General features: G+C 45.5%; 1 pseudogene; it reads left to right on the plus strand.

Moving 5' to 3' along the window:
• Window positions 1–5,410: 5,410 nt before the first annotated feature.
• On the plus strand, window positions 5,411–6,535 carry LOC138848188 (BRISC complex subunit Abraxas 2 pseudogene; annotated as a pseudogene).
• The last annotated feature ends 2,407 nt before the right edge of the window (window positions 6,536–8,942 follow it).

An 8,942-nucleotide genomic window follows, 5' to 3' on the forward strand; every position in this document is an offset into this window, starting at 1 on the left:
TACTGATAGAATCCCCCATCTCTGCTTCGCCAGTGTCCGCTGCATTTGAGGCAGAAGTATCAAAAGCAACGGCAGGATTCTCCTCGTGGCAGACCCACCTGACCGCTCGCTCCGGAACCCACACCGGGTCATGTTGATCCTGTGGAAAAACACAAACAGCATCTCGTGCCCATGCCAGCACGGGATCAGGGCCACGCCACTGGCCCATCAAGAGATCTTTCCATTTTACCAACCCTCTACTTGGATTTCCTTGTTGCTGATGCCTGTCCGCGGCTGAGTGCCCATGCACATCCAAATTTAAAAAATTAATTGTAAATAAGACTAAGGCAATTCTCTCTCTCGGGGTGCGGCTATAGCCAACTCCCCCTTTTTGTTTTAAAAGATATTCTTTCAGTGTGTGGTGTGCTCGCTCAATTATGCCCTGGCCCTGAGGATTGTATGGCAATCCATGGACAAGTTGAACCTCCATTTTTTGGCAAAAGGTGGTAAAGGTTTGAGATGTATAGGCTGGGCCATTATCAGTTTTTAGCACCTGGGGTTTCCCCCAGGCGGCCCATGCATCCAGACAATGAGCAATCACCTGACGTGTAGATTCACCACTGAGGGGAGAGGCATACGTAATGCCTGAGCACGTGTCCACTGAGACATGTGCTCAGTGGACATATTTCAATTTCCCAAATTCCGATACATGGGTCACATCCATCTGCCATACTCTCCCAGGCAGTAACCCTCTAGAGTTTACGCCAACACTAGGTTGCACACGAGTAACAGCACAGTCAGCGCAATCAAGTACAATCTGTCTGGCATCTGCGCGGGAAAGATGAAATTTCTGCTGCAAAGCGCGCATGTTGACATGAAAAGATTGATGGAAAGCTTTAGCAGCCTCTGCAGAAGTAGTAAAAAAGATGAATTCCTGTCTAGTACACAGGTCTACTCGCACATTGCCTTCACATAAAGGACCAGGCATGCCTGTGTGGGCTCTAATGTGTTGAGCGAAAAAGGGATTTTTCCGTGACCAAAGCAACTGCTGGGCTATATGCAATAGGGATGCAATTGGGCTAGAAGGTTTAATCGGCCCTGCGGTTTCCAATATCTTTAATGCGTTCACCACATATAAGGAATCTGACAACAAATTAAAGGCAAAAGAGCACTGCTTAAGGACCTCAATAACTATTTTTAACTCCACAACTTGAGGTGAGCCTGGCTGAAACTGATGAAATACCGGGTCATTACCCTCTACCATATCAACCCCACAGCCTGTTTTTGACCCATCCATAAATATATTTGGAGCACCTAGTAATGGCTCAGCAGCTGTAATTTTTGGAAATACTACTGGATGTTCTTTAAAAAATTGCAATAATGGACTTTTTGGTAAATGATTGTCTATAAAGCCTGGGAACCCACAGCAAAACACTGCCCAATCATCTAAAAGAGCACATAGGACATTGACTTGTTTGGCATCATAAGGAACAATCACTTCACACAGCAATTTTCCAAAATATTGTAAACATTGTTGCAAACCTTCCAGTGCTAGCTTTGCCACCGCTGCCGGATAATACTCAATAGACTTGGCTGGAGAGCTCCTTGGATGTATCCACAAAAGCGGACCTTCCTGCCATACTAGCCTGTAGGTTGGTTAAGCATTGGGAGAATGCATAATGACAATGGCAGATTTTCATTCATTCTGCATAAGAATGCCTCCTGTAATTTCTTTTCTACCTTCTCTAGGGCCTCCCTGGCCTCCGGAGTTAAGCACCGCGGTGAGTCCAACGCCAAATCACCGCGCAAAATGACATAAAGTGGCTTAAGTTCATAATTGGGAAGATTCAAATAACCCCAATCCAATTTATATCTCCTAATAATCTCTGAAAATCATTTAAAGTCTTTAAACTATCTTTGCGCAATTCCACCTTTTGAGGAACAATTTGAGTACTAGTTATGCGGGATCCCAGATAAGTTGCAATGCTTCCTTTTTCAACCTTTTCAGGGGCAATAAATAACTTCTTACTTTCTAACAACTGAATCAAATATGCAAAGCCATCATCTAATAGGAATTCGTCTTTTGCTGCTAAGAGGATGTCATCCATGTAATGGATGCATTTTAAGGAAGAAAATCTCTTACGTAAAGGCCCAATCGCTTGACCCACGAATAGCTGACACATTGTGGGGCTGTTAGCCATGCCCTGTGGAAGCACAACCCATTCATACCTCTGGTCAGGCTGCTCATGATTGCACGCCGGCAAGGTAAAGGCAAACCTTTCACAATCCTTTGTATGTAGGGGTATGGAGAAGAAACAGTCTTTAATATCTATTATTATTATGGGCCATCCCTGTGGAAGTGTAGATAGAAGAGGCAGTCCATGTTGCACAGGCCCCATGACCTGCATCTGCATATTAATAGCTCTCAAGTCATGTAGCAACCGCCACTTCCCTGATTTCTTTTTTATTACAAAAATAGGAGTATTCCAAGGCAATACAGAGGGTCTAATGTGTCCTAAATTCAATTGTTCTTGAACCAATTGCTGAGCTGCGACCAATTTGTCTGAGGACAGAGGCCACTGAGGAACCCACACTGGGTCCTTGTGCTTCCAAGTAATGGGAATACCTTCCTCAGTGGCCCCTATGAAAAACCCAGCCCTTGGCGAGGAGGCCTCTTTACTACTTCAGTGGGCTCATTTCTTCCTTGTAAGAATTTTCCTATTCCATAATTCGGATGGTGTCCCATATCCTTCATCAATTTTTGAGAAACACGGGAGTATTCATTACTTAATTTATAGTTCATGTCTTTCAAAAGGTCTTGGCCCCATAAAGAGATAGGTAAATCCAAAACATAAGGTTGCACCGTGCCTGAATGTCCCTCTGCATCCTCCCAGTGCAGCATTACTGCACTCATCTCAGGAGTTTCTGAATATCCCAGTCCCCGAAGGGATTGTGAGGATGCCTGCTTAGGCCACTTTGGAGGCCAATCCTTGGAGGCGATGATACTACGGTCTGCACCTGTGTCTAGTAGGCCAATAATGTCCTTTCCATTTATTTTTATCTTTAAGGTTGGTCTCTGGTCTAGTTCTAAAGACGAGAAGGTACAATCTACGCCTGTGGATCCAAAGCCTTCACTTCCTCGTTGTTTCTTTGATGCACTGAACTGCAAATGCTTGCTAGGAAGGATTACAAGTTGTGCAATCCTGTCTCCTGGATTAATAGCTGTTATACCTCTAGGGGACTCAACCATGATTTTCACCATGCCAGTATAATCCGAATCTATGACTCCTGGATGAATTATGAGACCTTTCAAGGTAGAGGATGAACGTCCCAACAACAATCCCACTGTCCCTTCCTCTAGGGGTCCCTGAAAGTCTGACTCAATGGCTTGCACTCCCATTTTTGGTGTCAGTATGAGTCTGGTGGTGGCACAGAGGTCCAGGCCTGCGGAGCCTGCAGTGGCTCTCCGTGGTCTCTGGGATGTCTGAAGCTGGGCCACTGACTTTGCCTCCCCTGCTGCTGGTCCTGATGGGGGCCCTGATGCTGACTCTTGAATACCCCATATATTTGCGGGCCCTGGGGACGAGGGCCCCGCTGCCCGTTTTTTGGACGCGCCCCACCATTGCCAGAAGCAAGGACGTTGCCCTCAATGTCCTTTACCGAGCGGCATTCGTTGGCCCAGTGCTTTCCCTTCCTGCATTTTGGACAAATTCCTGGTCCTTCCTGTCTTTGTTCTTTGCCTCTCCCCCTTTGTGGACATTGCCGCTTCATATGTCCCATTTTTCCACAGCTGAAACATGCTCCAGCGTTCCCTGATCCCCTATTGCCCTTCGTGATTTGAAGGACTGCTGCAGCGAGGCCAGCATTGGATAGCGGCCCTCCTATTTCCCTGCATTGTTTTATCCATACCTGAAGCCCTTTGCTCTTCCATGGTGTTATAGCGGCTCTGCATTCCTTAGTGCACTGCTCAAAAACCAACTGTTCTATCAGCAGCATGGCGCGATCTGGATCTCCAAAAATCCTACCCGCAGCTTCCACCATGCACGCTACAAAGTCTGAAAACGGCTCGGTGGGTCCCTGTGTAATCTTTGTCAAATTCCCACCTACCTCTCCTCTGTTGGGTATAGACTTCCAAGCCTTGATGGCTATCTTGTTAACTTGTTCATACCCTGCATGTGGGTAACCTGTCTGCTGGTTAGCAAATCTCCCTATGCCTAGCAGCATATCTCTGTCCCAATGCGGATTCCCTGCCGCTGCATTTTCTGCCGCTTGTTCATTGGCAAAGTCAATCAGGAAAGCTCTGAAGTCTAAGTATTGTCCTGGTGACAATGCAGCACGAGCCAACCCGCTCCAGTCATTTGGAGTCATGCAGTATCTTTGAAGATTTTCTACTTGAGCCAGCGTGAAAGAGCTGCTGATGCCATAGGCTCTTACTGACTCCACTACTGATTTGATTATCTTTATGTAGAGGGGTTCCTCGTACCTCTGCCCTTGCGGATCTTGGAAGACAGGATAGGCACTTAACAACTCTGCACCAACCTGTTTCCAGACTCCCGGACAGAAAGTCTGCCCTTTTCCTTGCGCGGATAGAGGCTCATACTGAGGAGGAGAGGCTTCAGGCTCCTCCCCTAAGTTCCCCTGGAAAGTACCATGCTTAAGTTCCTTTTTTCCTTTTAGTTGCAACTTCCTCATTTGCCGATTTAATTCCTGTACTTGCTTTATATCAGACTCTTTGTTATCGCCACACTCTTCAGACTCACTGCTGCTTTCTGAGCTACTTTCTGCACTAGTACTACTTACTGAGGAGGGGCTGCACAACTCGGAAAGATCGGGGTACAGTTTTTTCCTAGTTCTTTTCTGACTCTCCTTCAAAGTTTTCCCTTTTTCACTGGCAGCTCTCTCGGAGCGCTCTTCCTGAAGCTCCTCCAAGGCAGCTTGACCGCTGGGAATAGCTTCACTACACTGCTCATCCTCGAGGCATGCTCACACTAACTTCCATATTGGTCTCACTCCCCCTTCAAGATTACCCTGTTCAAATGCAAAATCCAAATCCCTGCCTAGTTTGTCCCATGAAGGGATAGTAAGGCTTCCCGAAACCCCATACCAGGGTGCAATGGTATCGCAGTTACGTAAAAACCTATGCAACGTACTAGGCTTAAGTTTCAAACTGTTTTCTCGAAGCAGTGCATTCAGCGCCAGAAAAATTTGACGGGACTGTGAATTACCCATCATCAAAAATTGCGCTCTTTCCCTGGCCACGGGTCAGAGCTCCTTCTGCTTTTGTCGCAGAACTTCCTCTGCTTTAATCGCAGAACTACCCTCCCGCTATTATCGCAGGACTGCCCGCTCTTATCGCGGATCCCCACCTTATTTTCCTGGGGGACTTACCAGCGCTGCCCTGACTGCAGGAAGTTCTGAGTTCACGTTCGAGATGGTCCCCGTACGGGCCACCAGTTGTCACGTCCCTCAACCAGCAAGGAAGACACGACCCGAACTCTTCCTCAAGCAGTTTATTCAGGAACCTTCAACAAACTTCTTCCGCCTCCTTTCCTCTCCCCTCCCTCTTATAGCCATCAGCGCACCAATCAAAAGCAGCCAAGTGGCAAGGATTGATTGGTACAGCAACGCGGAAGCCAGAAGGGAGCTCAGCCATCTCCTTATTAAGAGTTGTTCGTTTCTCGCCAGTCCTTCCGGGAGAAAGGAGCTGGCGCCATCTTTAGGGCATGGTGCAATGGCTCCCCACAATCAGTAATTTTATTCATGTTTTAGAATTTAGTTCAAATTGAAGGTATAATCAGAGGATATCACTACTCCTAATCTAGGTAATACTAGTGAGCAAAAATACAGTGTCTTCAATGGCAAAGGCTCCCACCTTTCAGTATTATGCCAAACTTATTAAAGAACACAATACTGGCATTTTTACAATGATGGAATAATAAAAGTCATTAGGTCAATTTATCAGGTTTATAATGCACATCAAGAAAAAGTGCTGGCAGGGTGTGCAGGTAAAGAGCACAGTGTGCAAATTGTTGAATATTGTCAGGCAGAAGTGAGAAAATTAAGACAAACTATGCTGGGTAAAAATACATAGGAACAAAATGATTTCAGCAGGCAATGTTAAGCAGGGCAGCACCACATGGAAGTATGGAATCATTGTTTATTCAATGGATGCCCTAGTCTGGGTTCACAGCTGGGAGGTAGAAATACACTTGGAGATGCAGAGGTCCCTGATCCTCTTCATGATGACTTTTACGCTATCAAGACAGTATTCTCAGTCATTCTCACATGGAAGCAAGGGTCTTTATGCCTTTATCTCAGCTGTGGGCTCTTTCAATTATGCTTCCTCCAGTGCTGGACTTAAGTATCCTGCAAGTGGAGCAGATTTTCTTCCCCAGCAGAGCAGCTGGGGACAAAGTGGGGAATCAGGTGTCAATGATTGGGAAAATGTAATTGACCCTACAGAGCCCTCTAGTGATGAATAGTCACATTCAAATGATTTTGACCCATAATATATCCCAATGATGACCCCAGCAACACTCAGACCTCCCAGAGTTAATTAAACCAAAGATGCTCTCCAGTTAGCACACCTTCTCTTGCTTGTTATTGAGAGAGGCACTTGAGGACTTAATCTAGGAGAGCTTCCTTGTCAGATGCTTTGACCCCCAAGAGGAGAGTTCTTGCACACAGTAATCATAAGCCTCTCTCCCTGGTTCATATCCTTGGATGCAATGTGCAAGCTTTATGACACAGAAAAATAAGGAAGGAAGGAAGGAAGGAAGGAAGGAAGGAAGGAAGGAAGGAAGGAAGGAAGGAAGGAAGGAAGGAAGGAAGAAAGGAAGGAGAAAGAAAAGAAAATTGCATTCTGGTGCAACTCATAGGTTTACTGTAAATTTAGGTAAAGTGGGGGCCGGTGCTGTGCCATAGTCATTAAGCCTCTGCCTGTGGCACTGGTATCCCAAGCAGGTGCGCTGGTTCATACTTTGGCTGCTCCACTTCCAATCCAGCTCTGTGCTAATGACCTGGGAAAGCAGTGGGAGATGGTGCAAGTGCTTGGACACCTGTACCCATGTGTGAAGAAGCTCCTGGCTTTGAGTTGGTCCAGCTCTGGCCATTGTGTCCATTTGGGGAGTGAACTAGCAAATGGAAGACCTCTCTTGGTCTCTCCCCTTATCTGTCTGTGCCTGCTTGTCAAATAAGTAACTATTTTAAAAAATCAGACAAAGTGAAATTTATCTGTGTAATTTCTGTTCTATAAAATAAATCAGAAATTAGAGACTAAACATAATTGGTTTTCAAATTTCCTATGCATCAAAAATTTACCTCTTGCAGTATCATGCAGTAAAATTTACTTTTTCAAAGAGGAACAAGTTTAACAAGAGCCTTCAAGGAACTTTCTATGATGAGCCAAATTCACTATTGCCAGAAAAAAATTTGTAAATTTTAGGAAGGCTGATTAGGATAAATCAGATATGTCTTCTCCTAACCACACGACTTTGTGAGATTAAGAAAGTGCTTTGTTTCAACTTTTTTCTACTGATGAATATTGTCACTTGAAATTTTTTTCTTTAAAATTAAATATTAATGACCAGTAATCAATCATCCAAATAAGTACATGATAATATACCTTAATTATTTTTTATTCAGCACATCATAGTGACAAATGTAGAGTAGTAGCACATTTATAGTCTGTCATGGACTCTTTATGAAAAATAATTGGTCGGTGCTGCGGCTCACTAGGCTAATTCTCCACCTTGTGGCGCTGGCACACCGGGTTCTAGTCCCGGTTGGGGCTCTGGATTCTGTCCCAGTTGCCCCTCTTCCAGGCCAGCTCTCTGCTGTGGCCAGGGAATGCAGTGGAGGATGGCCCAAGTGCTTGGGCCCTGCACCCCATGGGAGACCAGGATAAGCACCTGGCTCCTGCCATCGGATCAGTGCAGTGCGCTGGCCACGGCGGCCATTGGAGGGTGAACCAACGGCAAAGGGAGACCTTTCTTTCTGTCTCTCTCTCTCACTGTCCACTCCTCCTGTCAAAAAAAAAATAATAATTGTTTCACTTTTTTCTTGAATCTATTCTGCTTTCTTGGTTTCTTTTTTTAAAAAAGATTTATTTATTTCCTTATCTGAAAGTCAGACTTACAGAGGAGGGAAAGGGGGAGATAGGGAAAGAGAGAGAGAGAGAGAGAGAAAGAGAGACCTTCCACCTGCTGGTTCACTCCCCAAATTACTACCATTGCTGGGATTGGGCCAGGCAAAAATCAGGAGCATGGAAATCCAACTGGTTCTTCCATATAGGTGGGAGGTGCCCAAGTACTGCAGCAATGTTCTGCTGCTTTCCTAGGCACATTAGTAGTGAACTGGATCAGAACTGGGACTTGAACCTGAGTTCATCTGGGATGCCAGCATTGTGAGCAGCTGCTTAATCTACACCAAATGCTGGCCCCTGTTCTTGATTCTTAAAGGAAGGACACAGTAATGTCTACCTGAAGACAGATATGTGCCAGACTTGAGTTTTACTATGGACAGATTACAGACACTGTAGATGTAGCTGAGTTTATGTCCAAGGGATATGACTCATTTAAGTTTCTTTTTTTAAAGATGTATTTTATTTACTTGAAAGACAGAGTTACAGAGAGAGGTAGAGGCAGAGCAAGAGCAAGAGTAAGAGAGGGAGAGAAAGAGAGTGAAGATGTCTTTCTTTCCACTGGTTCTCTCACCAGTGACTGCAATGGCCAGAGCTGAGCTGATCTGAGCCAGGAGCCAGGAGCTTCTTCCAGGTGTCCCATATGAGTGCAGGGGCCCAAGGACTTGGGCCATCTTCCACTGCTTTCCCAGGCCATAGCAGAGAGCTGGATCAGAAGAGGAGCAGCCAAGACTCAAACTGGTGTGCATAAGGGATGCCAGTGCTGCAGGCTAGGGCTTTAGCCTGTTGCATCATAGCACTGTCCCTCATTTAGGTCTTCTAA

Source organism: Oryctolagus cuniculus, unplaced genomic scaffold, assembly GCF_964237555.1.
Source record: "Oryctolagus cuniculus unplaced genomic scaffold, mOryCun1.1 SCAFFOLD_35, whole genome shotgun sequence".
In the NCBI taxonomy this organism is placed as follows: Eukaryota; Metazoa; Chordata; class Mammalia; order Lagomorpha; family Leporidae; genus Oryctolagus; species Oryctolagus cuniculus.